This window comes from Xyrauchen texanus, chromosome 12 (genome assembly GCF_025860055.1).
Source record: "Xyrauchen texanus isolate HMW12.3.18 chromosome 12, RBS_HiC_50CHRs, whole genome shotgun sequence".
Lineage (NCBI taxonomy): Eukaryota > Metazoa > Chordata > Actinopteri > Cypriniformes > Catostomidae > Xyrauchen > Xyrauchen texanus.
The window spans coordinates 3,442,524-3,462,743 of NC_068287.1; the positions used below are offsets into that span (position 1 = coordinate 3,442,524).

Genomic DNA, 20,220 nt, shown 5'->3' on the forward strand with positions numbered 1-20,220 from the left:
ATTATGGGGCTCAATATACATCTACTGATGTGACTACGCTGCTGTTTTACGCTGAGTCCTTTCCTTTTTTTAACCACGGGCCCAGTATTGTGTTCGCCCAAGAGTGGGAGTTAGTCAGGAGACCAATGGTAAAGTGAGCTGGCTGTTGTTCGCCATTCTGTCTCCTTCCGGCTGTTGCCCTTATGAGTATGTCACTGTTTGCTTTTGTTTATGTGTTGTTTTCCTTCTATTTTTTTTGGTTGTATTGTGATTTGTACATGTTGAATTGGTTTATTTTTGTATTTGTATCTTTACTTTATAGTTGTGTTTATTTTTCTGTTTTCTTTGCAGCGGGTAATGTGTTAATGATTTTCTTGACATGCTTTCTTTGCATGGGGTCAAAATTAATCACATTTACCTTAATTGTTTCATTTGTTAAATTGAGATTGTGTTTGTGTAAATTGATTTTAGATTATTTTTTTTTGTTCAATCCCCTGATTACTTGGAGCTTGTTAGCACGGGTAATCATTGGTGTTTATGTATGTGACTGTTTTGTTATTTTTTTTTTTTTTTTTTTTGAAGTTGGGAATGTTTAGAGTGGGAGGGATTGGCTGCTGTCATCCTTTGGTATTGTGTAATATTTTTGTATTTAATTTTATAGGTGTGTGCAGTGCTGTGGGTATTAAGTGTGGGGTGGAAATTGGGGGGTCATGGCTAGCCTTCCCTCTCCTTTTATCTTTGTTTTTGTGACTGGTGAACTGTGGTTTTGTATATGTGATGTGCGGTACCAGTCTTTTGTGACGTGTGTATGTTGAGACCATTGAAACAGGATAAATGCAGGGACTGAATGTTTTTTTAAACCAATTTTTGTATGCTTCAATAAAGTAAAGTCCCTTGCCCGCATCTCTGTGCTCACCCTAACTTTTGCTAACGAACCTGTGTGCCCCTATATAGGGCTGTTATTACCCGGTGTACTCCGGGTGGCATAGTCGATTATAGAGTGTCATTCATAGGGTTCTCATTCGTTCCCTTTATTTCTTTTCATTTGTGTCCCATCTCGCTGATTAATTTGGTTTCACTAGAGTCTGCAAAAGCGAGGCCTGTTCCCCCCTGGTCTTTCATCCCTGTTATTGCCCCTACCTGACAGCCCAGCCACACTTGTTTGAGGTTATTGCTGCCAAAGGAGGATCAACCATTTATTAAGTCCAAGGGTTCACTTACTTTTTCCATAGCACTGTGAAAGTTTAATGATAAGTGTTCAGAAAAGACAAGAAAGAATATAATTGTTTGTGTGTTGTTAGCTTAAGCACATTGTGTTTGTCTACACTTGTGACTTTGATGAGGATGAGATCACATTTAATGACCAATTAATTCAGAAAAGCAGCTAATTCCAAAGGGTTCAAATAAGTTTTCATGCCACTGTAGCATGAAGCTGAACAAATAAGTATTTCATATAACTTCTATTAATCGAATATTACAATCACCATTCAGACACGGCGCCAGGATTTCAGGTTTGGATGGGCCAGACCAATTGTGGGTGGGCCTTAAATTAAAAACGTTATCCATCACTGTTTAACCTAATAAAAGTTACTGACTAATATACTGCTATATTATCTGTACGTAGGCTATACATAATATAGATTTTAATAGCTTGATGCTCTTTAAATATTTTGTTGCATTGTTAAAAATTTTCGGTGCATATAGAGTCAGGACGGACCTATCCGCGATCGCTCTCGTTGGTTCTGACCAAAGAAGAGCGCTTTGGAATCTCCATTACGCATCATACCTGGGCTGTGTTTCCCGATAAAAGAAAAAGCGGTGTTCTTTATAAAATAAGCACTTCAGAAATAGTTGAAATTGCATTTATTAGGACTCATGGGATATTATAAAAAAATATCTAATCTATAATAGCCTATTAGACTGTAAAAGAGGTCAGGAATGTAATATTTCCCCAAAACATAGTTTAGTTCTGCTCGTATAACATGAGGCCGAATATTTCACAATTCTTATTAATTGTTTTAAGTTTTCAACAATAGGCTACTACATTACAGATCAACAACACTGCCCGACAGTTTCAATCAATACTCGGGAACAGAACTTGTTCATTAACAACGTCATCTGTCCATTTATTTATTTTCGATTTCATTAACAACAGACTTACTTATTACAGAGAAGATGTATTAAAATGTAACCTATACAATATCACAATATCAGAACAAAGTTATCTGCATTGCAGAAAAACAACAACAACAAAAAACATTTCAGAAGCCAAAAAATAATCAGGCTAAAAAATAACAACTGAGTAACAACTGAGTAAAAGACACTCATATTTTTGCGCTAACAGACAGGCTTAAAAGATTGCCAAACGTGAAGGAAAGGGAAGAAGAGAGAGTATGAGAAGAATATTCATTCATTGCAAATCAAATTATTTATCAGAGCAGTAGGAAAGGGCATGCTACTGTAACGGTCACTTTGTGCTTTTATGTTAATCTGAGGTAAAATGAGAACTGCGCATGTCAGTAATAGATTTGAAAAGTGAGGAGATAACCGCTCCACCGACCGCTGTACTCTTTCTTTTATTTCATTTTATATTTGTGGACGAGTGTGACGTTTGAGTAATTTTACTAAACACTGGGAAAATAGGCTACGCTATCGTCTTTCGTGCATCTTTCCCTCCGACACCTATTTTTTTTTTGTTTTTCAACCCCCCTCTGAGCCACATCTCAACTTTGCGTTACACTACCGATCTTTCCGAAATTATAGGAGTAGTCGGCGGGGTTTGCTCTTGAAAATGTCAATGATTTCATCGAAGTCGAGAGTTACTGTAAGCTCTCTCTCAAAGCTCAACAGACAGAGGGACATAAGGCGAGAAGTAAGCATGGTGCTCCTATTTGGTGTTTTAATCTGGTTGACACTGGAAAAGACGCGTTCAACTGTACAAGATGTCATTGGCAGTGTTATCAGAGCTTTTAAGAAAGAATGGATATTCGGGAAAACGTCCCCATTGCATATGTCCATCACTTCTACAAGACTTTTGAGATGTTCTCCTCTTTTTTTCTTCCTCTCTATGAGTTGCACAAACACGTCGAGCTCTGACTCTGATATGGTTACGTGGAAGCGCTTCCCTGTATCATTGAGAGAGTTCGCTATAGTGGCCAAGCTGGTGTCATTTGTATCAAGGCTAGGGGACATCAGGATTGCAGCAGATGCCATGAGGCCATAGGTGTCACTGTGGAATCGAGTGTTCAGTTCATAAGCTGGCAGTCTATTAGCGTGTTGGAAAAGGTCGCTATCACTCCTCACCCTTGTAGATTTCCCCAACGTGCATGTGACAATACTTCCCTCAAATCGGCCTGGGAGCTTTCTTGAGCGGAGCAAAATGATGACATCCCAGTTCTTGACATCATGATCCTCCATCATCTTATTTGTTGTTGCTAACATATTTGAGAACGCAGAGTCACCGGAGCGAATGTCTGTCAGTTCTTGTTTGAGGTGCTCGATCAAATCAACCGTGTCTGTCACTGATGTGTCGATGGACTGGAGGATTTTAGACGTGAAGTCTGATTTACTGTACAATTGTTTGAAAAGTACAAGGAGGAATATGAACTTTTTTGTTCTGATCTGCTGAAGTAGTGACTGTGCCTCAATCTCACTCTGTCCCCCGTCTTCCGCATACTGTGCCAGCACCTCCACAATAACATCATACAGAATGAAAACTTTTGTCACTGCGGCTGATCTTGAATCCCACCTGGTGTCACACCCTCGCTCCAATTCCAATGACCTCTGATCGGGCCGCATCTCTCTTTGCCCGTTAAGGAAACGGGCTTGATGTTCGCTGCCGCACATGAAGGTGTGCAAGGTGTTGAGAGTGTCGAAAAAAGTAGAAGCATCCAGCAATGTCCGGGCCACAGTTGACAGGACGAGGTTTAACGACAGTGACAGTGCACGTACATGGCGTTTTGAAAGGTGCCCTTAAGGATGGCTTGGGCACCCCCTTTATTAAGTCAAAATTGCATGATATAAAGTGCGAGAAATATAGCTTGAAATTCTGGCTTTTTTCACATAATTGAATGTTTATATATCTCGCAATTCTGCCTTTATATCTCCCAATTGCGTAGGCCTATTATAAAGTCAGAATTGCATGATATAAAGTGCGTGTTACAAAGTCAGAAGAATTGTGAGATATAAACTATGGGTAAAAAAAAAGAAGCATTTGCGACTTTATTTCATGCAATTCTGACTTTATAACACGCATTTGCGGCTTTAGTTCACGAAATTCTAATTTTATATCTCGCAATTCTGAGAAATAAAGTCAGAATTGCAAGATAAAAAGTCGCAATTAACTTTTAAAATGTTTTAGGCTATTCTATGGCGGAAACAAGCTTCCATACAGGCTATAGCCTATAGCCTGCCCTAGTAGCCTAATTAAATTAATATAAAGAGGCGATTTGTCCACTAATGGTTTAGTCGGGGGGAAAAAATAGTCGGAGGCCTTATTCCACATATCTTCGAAATTCGAACCAGCAGGCCATTCTGGGTTGAGCGAGCGACCCTGCAGAATGAGCGAGCAGAGCGGAATATTCAGAAATGCGCTCTCCGCTCACATGCTCTGATCGGAACAAACCCGAACACTGTCTGCTGAACTTGCGCAGAAACATCAAAATAGACATAACCAGTTTAAAATTGTTTTTAAAACTAAACATTTAGACTATTTTAGCACAAATTATGAGCTTAATTGGCGATTTTTTTATAATTCTTGACAAAAAATTTTTGAAAAGTTTTGGGTGGGCCTGTTGAAAAGTCAGGCCCACCCATAACGCCGTGCCTGTCACCATTACAATATCAAGGACAATAATTGACCAATTTAGTCATTCATTGCAGCCCTAGTTCATGGGTTACAAGGGTTAGAGCATGTCAAGCAACCTGTCCATATTGGCTAGCTTCAACCAAGTGATAGATGACCGAAATAGCATAGAGTTTGATAGGACACACCTTTGGAGACAAAAACAAATGTGTAAAGGTTTTCTTCTCCTGTTAAAAGTTGACTAGCCTATTTATTTTACTATCCCATTTGTATTTGCATTGTTTTTCTCTGCTGAGCGCATTGGTCTACAAAACAAATTTCAAGCATTTAGGTATAAGCCCTTAGACCAAAAGATTGTTAGATCATAAGAAATATATATTCAGTCAAGTGTGTCCAAACTTTTCAAACTGGACATGTATCCATCAAACATTCAGTTCAGCTAATGAAACACTGTGACTTTGTTGAATATTGTGATGAACATACATGGCACTAAGACACAGTTTGATATTTGTTTGCGACTAGAAGGTTTGGAGTACACGGTGCAATTTTTCGTGCGAGCTCCATATCCATTCTTTGCTGTCGGAAGAAATCTTGTAGGAATTGCTGGCTCATTTTTAAACATGTTGAAAAAATTTGGTCACAGGCGGCTTGAATTCGTGAAGTGTGTGCGGTTGAATGAAACGATTTGACAATCTATCTGAAGTTGACCAATCAAGTTAAAAACCTGGTTCACAAAAACCACAGAAAAACAAACTTTGACAGGACTAGCAAGCCATGTACAACAAGTCATTAAATGTCTGCTATGACAGGGTCGTCAGATGACATTTTACAGAAGATGACTCAAGAGTGACAGCTGTCAGGTGAGTTGAGCTAGCTAGCTATGCTGTTTGCAATTTCTACAGGGTTTTTAATTCATTCACACTCAGCTTAGCTAGATTATTGATTATTGGTACGCTGGTAGAATTTAATGTTGCTGTTTTCTGGTAACTACTTAAAAAGTAAATTGTGTAATTACTAGAATATTGCAAAAACGTACGCAATCGCGTCAGAATTCGCGTCAGCAAAAGGTCGTAAAGTCATGCCATGTACCTCTGCGTCTGTCTGATTAGTAGGTAAACTGACTCGTAAATCGTGCAGGGGCTCACAATCTCCCAAGCCCGGCCTAAGACACCATGACAATCAGAAGGCTATATCCAAACAAACCTGCTGGTGTGTAAGACAACGTGATGGCCTTCAACATCACATCAGAAAGAAGGACTGTTTTCTCATGTCATGTCCACCTTTATTTTCTCTCTTTTACTCTCCAGGAATCAATTTCTTTGAAAATTTGACAGCATCATTAATTTGCCAATGTGAGCGGTTTATGCTATATTAGTGAGAAAAAACTGAATTTATCAAGAAGGAAAGAGGGAGAAGGGAAAGTAAGGACACATACTGCTGGATCTGAATGGCAGAATGCAGCATCTGTTGCTCATAGAGTTATCTGTCGAAATGATGTTTACTCGTTCTATCTTTCATAAGCATCAGACATATTAACATCTGTCTAGAGATCAAATCACACAAAACATGATGCAATTCTCCATCAGATGAGTACAAACAACAAATTAAACATTTCTGAAGAGATTTAAATCTATAGAGAGATATTACATACACAATACATACAACAAATAAATAAAAAAGCACTATTCAAAAAAATAAATGTGAACATATTTAAATATGGCAACAATTATAATTAAAATCAAGAGAAAAATAAATAAATAAAAACAACATGAAAAATAATAAAATGTAACGACACATTTCACCCATCAAAACTGGATATTTATGTGTTTTTTTGTGGAATAATGTAAATTGATTGTTATCTATTGAGTGCTATTTCAATAACATGGCTACGTTGAAAGTAGAAAAAAGAATTAGTATTGCAGATGAAATAACATATTGCTATTACCAACATTGGGAATGTTACTGTTTAGAAGTATTCAGCTACAGATTACAGAATACATGCTGTAAAATGTAATTTGTAATGTAGATTTATTAAGGTCAGTAACGTAATCTAAATACTCAGGATTACTTCAAAACAGAACATTGTTTTGTCTATAAACAAGTTAATAAAGTAGGAAAATACACTTAATTGTAAAAATACATATCTGATGCAGTTTTGCTACTTGCGATTTTTACAGGAAAACAACATTTAAATTCTCATTAAGAATATATTTTTGCAGTATATCTTCGCCCTAATATCAAAGAAATTACTAGAGAAAAAAAAGGTTTCCTAAGGTCATTCCTAATGTGAATTTTCTTCATAGAATTCATTATAAAAAATTATCGTGCCCAGCATGTAATGGCAAGAAATAGCATTTTAGCTTAGCATAAAGCTAAATGTTCATATGACATTTTACACAAAGTTAACTATTTTTGCTGCTACAAATGTCAAAACCCCAGTGAGTGTACACTACAACATCCTTTTATGATCGTATGCAGATTCTGTTCATAGAATGAGGCAGAAAATATATTATTTACATCTTTTTATACATTGTAGGAAACGTTAGTTAGCATTTCTTGTAAGAATACCCTAACGACATTAAAAACATTGACAAGGCATGTAATCGTGTATTTATTTGATGTATGTTTCATCTGTCAACGTGTCTCTAACAGTTTTTTGTTTAGCTGAAGAAACAGGATGTAACTACTCTATTAAGCTCCAAAGGGAAATTTCCTCTTGACATCAGATCACCTTTTCACTCACAACAGCTGTTTGAAAGCGCTCATATGAATGAAACAAATCGTAAGAAATTGTCTCATCACTGTTCAAAAGCTCCATTATTTATATGGATAAATGTTTTCCAACAAAATAGACTAAATATTAAATGAATCAAATTCGGGGATTCGCTGTCTTTTCCTGCACATCGCAGCGCCCTTTCGTGGTCTGTTCTGCATAACGCAGCGACTCATTTTAGCTTATCGCAGCCCATTCGGCCTGCTCGGGTTCTCCCGATGGCTTGTCCGCCCCTGATCGGCCCCAGAGTGCAGCAGCCCACTGGGAAAATGCCTGGTATGCCAGATTACCAGTCCAGCCCTGAATGTAAGCATGAATGATAATCAAGCTTATACCTTTTGGTTTGTTCCCCACACAAAGCCACTGTATGGCTTTAAAAGACTTTCAGAAATCCTGAGGACTACTTTTATGATACTTTTACAGTGTTCTGTCCTTTTGAATTTAACAGCCTCTGGTCAATACAGACTTTTTCAATTATGTAAACGATAACAAAGGAATTACATACTTTAGTTCCTGAAGCATGTTCAGTAGTAGTAAATTTTTTTAAACCCAGAACTGTCATAACAAAACGACTAGCACATACTTTTTAAGTCTAGCTAAAACAGAACAATTAAGATGTATGCAACAACTGAAAATAAACAATGAGTTGTCATTACCGGATCATTAAACAAGACTTTGAGGCAGCTACTTTTCTCAAAGGACATCGAACGTATAACTGAAGGGGCTTAGCCAAGCGCATCTTAGTTCAGATGTTTACAATTGTTTTCTCAGCAGAAAGGTCTAGTATATTTGATTACTGCCATTATAATCAATGAAGATGTTAACAATGTAACACATGACTCACGCAGCTTCATACATTATAATGGGAGCGATCCGTAAGGTCAATTTTAGGGAAAATTAATTTAAGGAAATATTCTACCTACACTCTACATAACAAACTTAAAGCAAAAATGTCATTCATTTACTAGAGACAAATGTGTGCTACATATCCTACAGGTGTTGGTACGTATACAGCCATTTCGCTTCAGTTCAGGCGTCCTACTGGGTTTTGTTTTCATTAGTTTACTGGTTGCCCACTGAAGCTAAGGGTTGAGCCTGCTCAGTGCCTGGATGGGAGACATCTTGGGGAAAACAAATGGTACTTTTCCAATGCATGTTACGGTTCGACTTTACTTTTCTGAGCTTGCTTTTCCACTGCAGTTTAGTGCAGCCTCAACGTGGGTAGGATTATAGGCTTATCTTCATAGTTGCGTCGCCCCATCCAGCTCTCGTTGGATCCTCTTCTCGGCTACTAACAAGGAGAATGACTGCACCCCATTTTTTTCACAATTCGAAAGTTGTGTGAACAAATGATACTGCTATTGCTGTTGCTAACTTTAAAACTAGCGGGTTGATGTCACATGTCGCAAATCCAGTGACGTTGGTAGTGACGATTCTCTCTGACCAATCAGTTATCTGCAGGGTTTTGACGTCACAATTAGTATCGGCTCGGCTCGCTTGGAACCTCAACCAGGTACCAGGTACTATCCACAGTGGAAAACCCCAAAAAAGCGAGATAAAAAGAAACTGTAAGTTTCAGAATTCAAAATTCGTCTCCACCCCAAAAAGAGCATTTATTGTTTGCACCCTGCATAAACAAATCCTTTTGATATTGCCACATACTGTGGTGACGGCACAACGTGATGTTCATTTCAATAGCCCCACCTCCACAATGTACGTAATGGTTGTGATGAACTGATAGAGAGTTGGTATGGCAATTATGAAAGTGGTACTACTGTTAATGTAGTTTGATTTTAACCAAAAACATTGTTGTGTTCCTAGTTGTGGAAAAACTGCACAGCCAATTGGAGGATCCAAACATTAGGAGGGTGTGTCAGGACTCCAGTGCAGAGCAGATCGTGCTTATTACATGGTTACTTAACAATTAAATGCCTAATAGCTCACAAAAAAAATCAATTTGAAATTAAAACATTTTATCACGTTAGAAGAACATGTAGCACGGAGAGCAATGAAACACAATAGTGAAGTATCTGCTAGTAAGGCTGCCAGCTGTCTCAACTGTCTCGTATTAGACACGACATCCCACATTTTGGCAGAAACTGACATGATGGGATGCCCATTGTTCGGTATTAAATGATTGAGGGAGACCCCCTCCCCCGGTGTAAACAAGACAGTACAGGGGAACCCCAGGGCAGATCACCCTTATTAACACTCTACCTACAGCTGGATACACATTCACAATTTGTGATGGTCTGGACTATTTTCACTGTTGTCAGCTTTAAATACTGAAGCATTATTTTATTACCAAATACTGTATGCCTGATAAAAATTGGGGAGAAAAAGTATTGTGATTTTGTTCAGTTTCCTATTGTTATTTCAGTCGCACAAGTTGTAATTTGATTGCGTGCTTCACATAAATTGGGACTTATAGCCATAAGTGATTGCCTGGATTGTTTTTGGGGATTTTGTAAATCGCTTGCGCATTTCCATTCTTAGAAAAAACAATTATCTGCAAAAATGTTTAACAGTGGGCATGTCTTACTGGCGCACTATGGCTGCCGTCACATCTTTCAGGTAGATGTTGCACACCGGTGGTGGTTGAGGAGATTCCCCTCATCCCTATATAAATCGCTTTGAGCGTGGTGTCAGAAAAGCACTATATAAGTGCAAAATTCATCCATTCATTCATTTGTTCAAGGTTACCACTACAAGTCATTTGAATGAAGCATCTCCAGCTGCTGCCCTTAATATGTTTGACAACTAACTGGAAATGTTCTAAGAACAAAGACATAAATTTCCAAATCAACCACTAACAGAAGAAAGTCCTATAGGTTTGGAATTGCAAGGGTGAGTAAATTATAGTAAAGGCTGCATCCACACAAATATGTTTTCCTTTGAATTAGGGATGTGCACGGTAACCATTTGTAATATTCGGTTAACCGCGAGGATTCATGAACGGTTATTTCAGTTATATGTTGGGAGTAAGGACAATGGTTCTCTTGGCCCTCTTGGCCCGGACCAAAATAGAAAATGATACATTTAGTCCTGGTTCGCTTAGCGTTCACACTGGCATTTTTTACACCGAACCTAACGATACAAAACCAAAGGCATCAGGAAAAAGTCACAACCTGATTGGACAGCCTTTATGAAGTATATTTTTGACGGAACTTGCCGATCATTCAAAACGATGTTGGCTGCTGGGTGAACTGCGCTCGTTATATTATATACGTATATATGGTGGTATTTTTACCAGCTGAGAACGAACAAAGAGCTAATGAAATGTGTAAAGGTGTCAAAACAGTGTCAGGATTTCCTCCGTTGCACACACAAATGAAGATATGATGCAAGGACGGCAGATGGTGGTTCCGATGCCTGCACCGAACTATAATGGGCAACACAGCTCATATGATGAGAAGAACCAGGTATGCTTGAGGTCAGTATTGGGCCAATGTCTTTGGTCCATGTTGCATTCATATATTAATCGAACTGTACCAGAGTTCATTTGGAAGCAGACTGATACCCACTTTTCAGCCATTCTCGGTCCACTTGCATTCACACTTGTTCAAATGAACCGCACTAACAGAGCAATCGCACCAGAGTTCATTTTAATCGAACCTAACCTGCCACGTTAGAACACACCCTAAATAGCACAATATATAGATCTTCAAAGGATAAAAACACTCAATCACAAAAATAATCAAACTGTCACTGCCTGCCAGCTAGTATTCTTAACCAAAGAAAATTAGGCCATTCAAGTGCCAAACATGATATGTGCTCTGCCCGGGCAGGTTCACATTTCAGTGCAATATGATTGTCATGTGTGTGGAGTGGAGTCCAATGGTTAACTGAATGCTGACTATCTATGCACACCCCTGCTCTCCTTAACTGCATACTTTGAAAAAACAATGACCTTTGGAAACTGAAAACGGAGGTTTCAAACTTGACGTGGCTGAAATATTTCTTAACATTGGCGATGTTTTCAATTAAAACAGCTGTACAGTACACTGTAATCCTGCCCAACTCTTTCACTCTATTCTGTGGATCAAACATTCTAAGATACAACCACTGAAAGTAGACGCCCAGCAATATTGAGACAACCATTAAACGCTTCCAATGTTTATGGGAGAAAGAAACCACATTTTGAGGCACTCATGCCTTGTATCTTTTGAACGAATAATTAATATTTGCTCTAATCCACAGAAAATAAAGTGTAAGTAATGTCCACCATCTTTTTCCAATTTAAGAGTGACAAGAAGAATACCAGCACACAAGAGTATTGCGTGTTGTAAATGTGTAGAATGGGCATGAAAGCACATGTATTCTCTGGAGTCTGTGGTGTATTGGTTTACTGTGCTGCTGCAGGCAACTATATTTACTGAGTACCATCCTGAAGTCCTGCCCCTTTCATCCTCAAACAGACAAAAGAAAGCAAGATCCCAGGGGGCAGATGAGTCCTAGGAAACTACTTCACAAACATTCATGATAGAACTGCATCTAACACACCTTTGAATGGAAACTGAATTTATAATGGATTGGAAATGGTTTATAAAGTATTTTTCCAATTGGTTTCATGGAAATTCTTGAATAAAAAGTTTTTACAATTCAGCTTTTCATTTGAAGCGAAACAAGTATATGAAAAACGCTGGTACATGGTAAAAGACTGTATGTAAATTAGTAATAATTAGTAATCCTATGAAAAATTGCGAAAGTTGTAACTGAATTGACAAAGACAATATACAACCTGGTCTCACAGAATTAAGATACTTTATCTACATTTATGCTAAATTATTTTTACATGGCTCGTTGCACATATCACTGCTGTGTCCTGGTGAAATGAACACTAGAGGAACTTCAACAACAATGATATTTGTTGAATTTTCTCAAAAAAAAATTAATTGCAGATTAAGAGTTCAACTTTTCATGTTTGCATTACATAATCAACTACATTTATAAGCTTGTTCGAGTGTGATCAAATTGCTTGGTAACTCAAGTGATGCACTTGTGATGTAAATGACCAGAGTATGAGTTGTGAAAAGAGTTTAGCAATTGTGTTTTTGATCTAACATTTGCTTTTATGACACTATCGGTTAGGGTTAGGTTTAAAAGAGCATTCACTTTAAAACCCTCATCTGTTTGGGATAACATTTACTTAATTTGTAATGGCACAGATCAGGATGACGGTATATTAACAAACCTTTGACTGGTAGACAGACCTACCGTGACCTACGAGGTTGTTCATCGATGGTATATGCTTCCATTGACACCATCTGTCAGCGTTATTTCAACTTCATTGTTTAAAATTGTGTTTGATAGCATAATTAGTGTTAAACAACTACATTACCCATGGTACAGCAGAGAAAGATCCACCAATCAGAGAACCGCAGCAAACGAAACCCGCAAAATTTGCCTCGGAGCGACCGCCCACTCCCACGATGCACTGTGAATGATGTAATCCAGTTGATCTCCCTTCATCCTTAAACTACTTTTATATATGTACATATTGGAATATTTTGCAGAAAAAGATAAATATATTGTTTCTATACTTATAATCAACAACCTGAAATCAATAGTTTTAAATATTCCCATACAATTTTATTCAATTACATAATTCGCAGTGCTTCATGGGATTGTAGTTTGAGCCCTCATAAGTACACAGCCTTGTACCTTTGTCTATATGACTCTATATGAATATAATTATTTGCCTCAAAAAAACATTTGTGATGTGATTCACCTCATAGCTGGTTGGTTCGGTTCATGGCTCACAACTCTTTTCTGAAAGATTTGATCAAATGTCTATGGAAGAAATGAACGGGAAAAATATTTCTAGAACCCAGGTGGATGAAAAAGTGGGCAGGCACTGTTGTGCTCTATAGTAACAGCGACTTCTTTGATTGATGGATCTGTCTTAAGGATTATGAGTATTGTAGCCAGAGCCTGATGGAACCCAACAAACCGTCAAGTTTGGAGTCGGGTTCGGGATTGTAATTAAAAATAGAAATACCTTATTATTATTTTAAATATTTTGATAATAAAATATATATTTAAAATAATATAGGATACATTTATTCAAGATATAATATTATTTTATAACTAACGCAACATAACGCTCTCACTCACAGATAATTTAGGGACTGTTCACACCAAATGTGTTTTATGTTCCTCTGAGTTGTTTCTCAACATGCACTGGAGAGACAACTTTGACCATCGCGCCACGTCTCGTTGTTTTATCAGTGATATGCGCTGGATGTTGAAGTTTTTAGACATTGAGTCAAGTAAAAAAAAATTGTCTGGCTTGTTTATAGTGCAAGTGTTGCAAAGATTTGACGTTCTGAAGAAGTTCAGGTTGCAATGAGAACTTCATGTGACTGTTACACTGTTACAAATGGTTCCAGATTGTCACCCTTTGATGTAATGATACATCAAAGGTTTTTTCCTTTTACTCTGGTGTGCACAGTTAAAACTGTGTATATTTACTGTTAATATACTATTATGAAGGTTGCCTACAATGCCTACATAAAATACACCCTATTGCAACAAATTGACTTGGAGGAGAAATTTCCGTTTTGGGCATAAAATTTGAGTGTGCTGGTCGGGTCGAGTCACACGGTCTTGGGTACGGGCTGGGTTTGGGCTTTAACTTAATGTCTGTGCAGACCTCTACTGTACTAGATTTTAGACTGTTGATAATTGGGCAAACAGGCACAGTTGAAGTTAATTTTCCCAAAATGGCCATATTATGGTTGATTATTTGATGTTAAAATGACCTCCTATTGAGTTGGAGAAGTGTATTTGTAATGGAGAGTTTCGAGGTGCTAGAGGTTACATAATTTAATCGAAGACAAACTGATCAGTCAAAACTCAAAGACTGCTCGGCAAAGAGCATCACCATTTGCGATCAGTTGATCAGGCCATTTGATATCCACACAGCAGCAGCTCAGAGATGTGAGCGCTCCACAACACAAGCTTTCTTGGGATATGGGTAAATGTGGTGACATCAATAAGACAATTAATACCATTTTTATAAATCCCTTAAATTTACAAACATTTCTGTACATTTTAAAGAGTTATTAATTTTCTCAAAAACCTTATAATGTTCCTTAAAATGTAAATAATTTGCTGGAAAGAGAAAATTACTTCCATTAAAAACACTCATATATATATAGATATATATATATATATATATATATCTATATATATATATATATATATATATATATATATATATATATATATATATATAACTTCAATACAGTTGACATCTATTTGTACCTTTATTTTTCACTCATATTTCACCAGCAATAATGGACCTAACTGATATTCACATTGTTCCATTGCGGGGCAATACTCGATCCGCACCATCAGAATCATTGAATGTGCTTCTCTCACAAGGAGCCAACAAATATGGTTTAGCCATGCTGACAATTTATATTTAATCTTGGGGTTTGAGGAGTCCAATAGATCCACAGTTGGGGGCTCGTCTATCAAACGGCTTCCCACGGGGATCTCACGATAGCCGGTCTGGACAGAGGAGCGGCGAATGGGGCACTGGACACAACAGGCACCAGAAACCCGCTGATGAGCAAAATAGGGCTATAGAGCTCATTAATACTCTCTAAATGACAAATGCCCACTGTGATGCTCTCAGACATTAAAGGAAAACAAATACAGCAGATAATCGCTACCTATACCACAGAGAAAAACAGAAAACAGCCCTCTGGAATGCAGTGGATGCATATAAATACTAATTACCCAATATAACCAACCCAAGTAAAACAAGAAGCACCCTTGTGTAAGCAATAAAAGGCCACAGCACCATCGGACTGGTACATTTACTTTCATCCAGAAACCTGTGGTTTCAGCAGCTGGGACTTTCTTATGTTTTCAATGAAATCCTACCATGAAACGTTACACGTCAAAATAGTGCACAAAAAGTTTGCACTGTCGGATTTTAGTTTCAATAAAATCCTTGTTTAATTCTGCATTGTATGCTAAGCTAAAATGTGACAGTTTCGCAAAAAAGTGTGCTGGCATATGTATGTAAATATAAATTTTTATAGTGACTTCAAACCAATATTCTCTATTGTAGAATGTAGAAAAATACAATTTTGAAACAAAATACGTAGCAAATTACAGCTTTATAATAACAGCCAAACAAAATGGTGACCGTAAGTGGCGGAAAGGAAGAGACCCCCTACCTGAGCGTCACGTTTCCTCCACTCCTGCGACTGCGTTTTCTGCTGGACCTTAGTGGCCCTCGTCTGCTTTCAAAACTGTCAGTTTCCCAATGGTGGTCGTGGAGCTGGCTGTCCTTCTCGGCATTGTGCGTCTGGAGTAGGTGCGTTCTCCTGTTCATACTGCAGTTTCAGTTCCACAATCTGATTGGACAACAAGAAGCTAGACTTCATCAATGGAACATCCCTGTCGTCATGACAACTTGTGCATGGCTCAGTGAAGAAAAAAGTTCATGGTTTGCCTCACAACATAAAAAGCCTATGCAAGTTTGGCATCACTATGACCTCATAGGCTGTTATCATCCCGTTTTTTCTGCCAACTTTGACAGGCTTGCCTCTCTTTCAGCCTGAGAACAAAAGATGAGTAATGTCAAGGCCAGTGAATCGCACAGGGGTGTCCATTTGTCATATATACTTCTAAATATTATTAAATGATGCCCATTATCATCATTAATTGCTACATAAAATGTAAGATGAGAGTCTTAGCAAAAATAATTACAAATATGGTGACATTTTCAAGTGATATTTATTCCAAATGACTGCCAATTTTTTAAAAAAATTTAATAAACCAAAAAGGTCTTGGTTTGGATTTCATAAAAATATTCTGATGGTAGATATACTGGACCTCTTGTAACCACTTACTGTGACCTCTGAATCCATTTACAATCATTTTGTTTTTTCAAAAATGGAAAATAAGGCACAAAAAAGACCAAATCCAGTCAACATTATCCCTGCTAACTATTTCTAAGAAGAAATGTGGTTAGCATTGAAAGGAAGAATGATGAAAAAAATGAAGAAAGAAAAAAAAAACTCAAAGCGAGCAGCAGCATTATTTACTTGTCTTGCACCTGCTGTGCATTGAGCTGCGCCGGCTGGTGAGGGAAGTGCCGATGGTTCCCAGGGTCCATTGCTACACGGATGGGAGCTGGTGACCTTGTCTGGTCTGGCCCCCATCTCACAGTTAGCCTGCGGTGAATGGCCTGGTCCCAGCAGATCTCGTACTAATCCCCCTACAATGTGTGGCTCGGCACCCTACCTGGCCAGCCAGCTAGAGGCTGCTGTAGTGCTATTGAGAGCAGGTGATAAATGCAATTTCTGCTCAATTGCCTCGGTCAATCAGGCACAAGGCCAGAAAAGGCACTTCAAACAGCACCATTGCACCAAACTTGACAACAGATGCGGATGCACATGGACATCTCCAATAGGGCAAAAACGAACAGCCAACAGAAAGAGCCTCAACAAACTGATGAGGGATTTTTTTGGTATGCAACAATCCAACCATCCAATGTTCAATACAGAGTACACAATTTATACGAAGATGCTTCTAATTGATCAAGAACTGGATAAGGATGCACCTCTCTGGTCTTAAAAAGCAATATGACAGATTTTTCTTTAACATGCCATGTGTTATTATTTTAAAGTTGAGAGCTCCTATTCATTCTGAGATCTTTGTTACCATCCAATGTTCAATAAATACACATCTCAACATATGAACAGTCAGCGATTATCTTTAGTTTAAACCCCAGCGTACAGCACGCTGTGAAGGGTCTAAGCCCATCCCATGGATATTGTCGGACAAGCAACATAGCATTGCTTTGGTTTTGACAATTCTGAGTGAAACCTTTTTTGAAAGGTGAAAATCCAGAGCAAAATATATGGCGATCTGACCTCAGGAGAGCAACGGGCGGGGGAAGAGTCTGAAAACATTGTAACGTCACAGAAAGGACTGCTGGGTGCCGGGCTCTTAAAGCAGCAGTGCTGAATGGCTGCTGTCATTGGGCAGATGTGATTAGCGCCCCCTCCTAGAGTGCCAGTGCCGAGGTCATGGGGCGGTGGGCGACTGAAGGAGACTCAAAGACTGAATTCTTTAAGAGGAGAGAAGCTTGGCGGCACTCAGTAGGGGTCCCGTATGAAGAAACATCAGAGGGGAAATTCAATTCCATTATTCTGAGTACAGACGCTCAAAATGGACCATTCTTTCTATGTGTGAGCAATGTTAGGGAAGTCATTTGGAAACTGTAAAAATAATAGATAATACATTTAATAGATATATTAAAATAATTTAATGTAATTGAACTAACAGTCAGTTGAATAATTGGCTATTACCCTATTGAAGAAGTAGCATAATATTAATAAAATGAAGCTAAGCTATGTAGAGATAGCTTTTTTAAATATACAATGATCAGATGAATCTATCTATCTATCTATCTATCTATGAGCACTTTATTAGAAACAGCTGGACACTAATAAATGTGATAAACAGCCAATAATCAGCCAATTGTGTGGCATCAGTGCAATGCATAAAATCATGCAGATACGGGTCAGGTGCTTCAGTTAATGTTCACATCAACCATCAGAATGGTGTAAAATGTGATCTCAGTAATTTCCGTGGCATAATAAGTCTCTTTTTCACCATCAGGCCCAATTGGCCCAATTAGAATCCATTCTTTGCCTGGAATTCTCAACCCAGTTAGACAACCGTGCTCAACTGTGCTGGTGGAATGCCTGTAGTGATGTCGCAACTCATGATTGGTCACTTGTCAGTTGATAAGGTTACTTGTTTTTTCTCTGTAGCTGGCCAAGCACACTATTTCGGCAAACTAAACACACTTCGAACGCAGTCCTTAAACTAATGTGTTACCAAGGTAACGACTGACGTATTTCTTGCAACAAGAACAGTTCGGCCTGATGGTGGAAAAGAGGCTATTGTTGGTGTCACATAATCTCCCGTTCTACCACATACCAAAAGAGTTCTATTGCAGTGATTTTTAGGCCAAGTACCAACTTCGATCAAATCAGAACATTCAAGTACCACCTAGTCACCACCAATGCTCAAATATTTTTACAGCATTCGGTAGATATCATTTTTTAACGTAGTCTTAAGTCTGTTTGTGGCAGGGCGGAGGGCGGGCCGGGTCATGATCATACACACCCGGTCCCTTATCAAGCCTCCGAGAGGGATAAAGGTCGACTGCGGAGGATTGTGCGGGAGAGAGAGATTTATGGACATGTCCATCATGTGTGTGTTTCTTTTAAGTTTCTCATTAAAATATTATTTATATCGTCAAGCCGGTTCTCGCCTCCTCCTTTCCATTACCCACTTTACACAGTTTTTCATCTCAGTCCCCCTAAAATTATGTAGCTAGCATCAGCCTTAAAAATATATGATAATGTGTATGTGATCTATAAAAACAGTGGCTGCAGTAAGATCTCTGAGGTTCATATTACTCTGAATCATGCCCTTACCAGTCATAACTTTAAAACTTGTCAAGCTAAGTATTTGTCAAGAAAACATTCCACACACCATCACACCACCACCAGCCTGTACTGTTGACACAAGGCAGGATGGGTCCATGGATGCTAAATTCTGACCCTACCATCTTTGTTCCTCAGCAGAAATTGAGATTCATCAGACCAGGCTACAGCAGTCTTCAACTGTCCACTTTTGGTGAGCCCTTTCCCACTGCAATCTCAGCTTTTTGTTCTTGGCTGTCAGAAGTGGAACCCAATGTGGTGTTCTGCTGTTGTGTCTCATCTGTCTCAAGATTTGAGATGTTGTGCATTCTGAGATGCTATTCTGCTCACTACAATTGTACAGAGTGGTTATCTGAGTTACAGTAGACTTTCTGTCAGTTCAAACCAGTCTGGCCATTCTCTGTTGAGCTCTCTCATCAACAAGACATTTCCATCCACAGAACTGCCGCTCACTGGATGTTTTTGGTTTTTGGCACCATTCTGAGTAAACTGTAGCGACTGTTGTGTGTGAAAATCCCAGAAGATCAACAATTACAGAAATACTCAAACCAGCCCATCTGTCACCAACAATCATGCCATGGTCCAAATCACTGAGATCACATTTCCCCCCCATTCTGATAGCTGATGTGAACATTAACTGAAGTTCCTGACCCATATCTGTGTGATTTTACTCATTACACTGCTGCCACATGATTGGCTGATTAGATCATTGCATGAATAAGTAGGTGTACAGGTGTTCCTAATAATGTGCTCAGTGAGTACAGTATATATATATATATATATATATATATATATATATATATATATATATATATTGTAAATCATTCTTTTTCTGCATTCTGCCCAATAACACGCATAATGCTGCAGTATTAGTGTTATCATATATTACAAAAAGAGTGTAACTGGAGCATATTATGACCGCATATAGTGTGTTCGTGCATTATTGCCATGAATGCAGAATGTAAACATGACAAATTACACATTATCTACTGCATGCACATGATAATACATTTTAATAACACATTAGTTAAGTTTTTACATGTAGTCTTGTGCATCCTCATATTTAAATGCTCCACTAAACGCCTCCCTCGGCGGCATGGCTGGTGTCTAAATGTCCGCAAACAATGTCAAAACCAGAGAGTATGTAACATGATGATTTGAAATATGAATGTAAATGT

The 20,220-nt window shown here is 38.3% G+C and overlaps 1 pseudogene; it reads right to left on the bottom strand.

Moving 5' to 3' along the window:
- Positions 1-20,220, bottom strand: part of LOC127652970 (centrosomal protein of 112 kDa-like) — a 288,819-nt pseudogene that overhangs the window by 124,414 nt on the left and 144,185 nt on the right.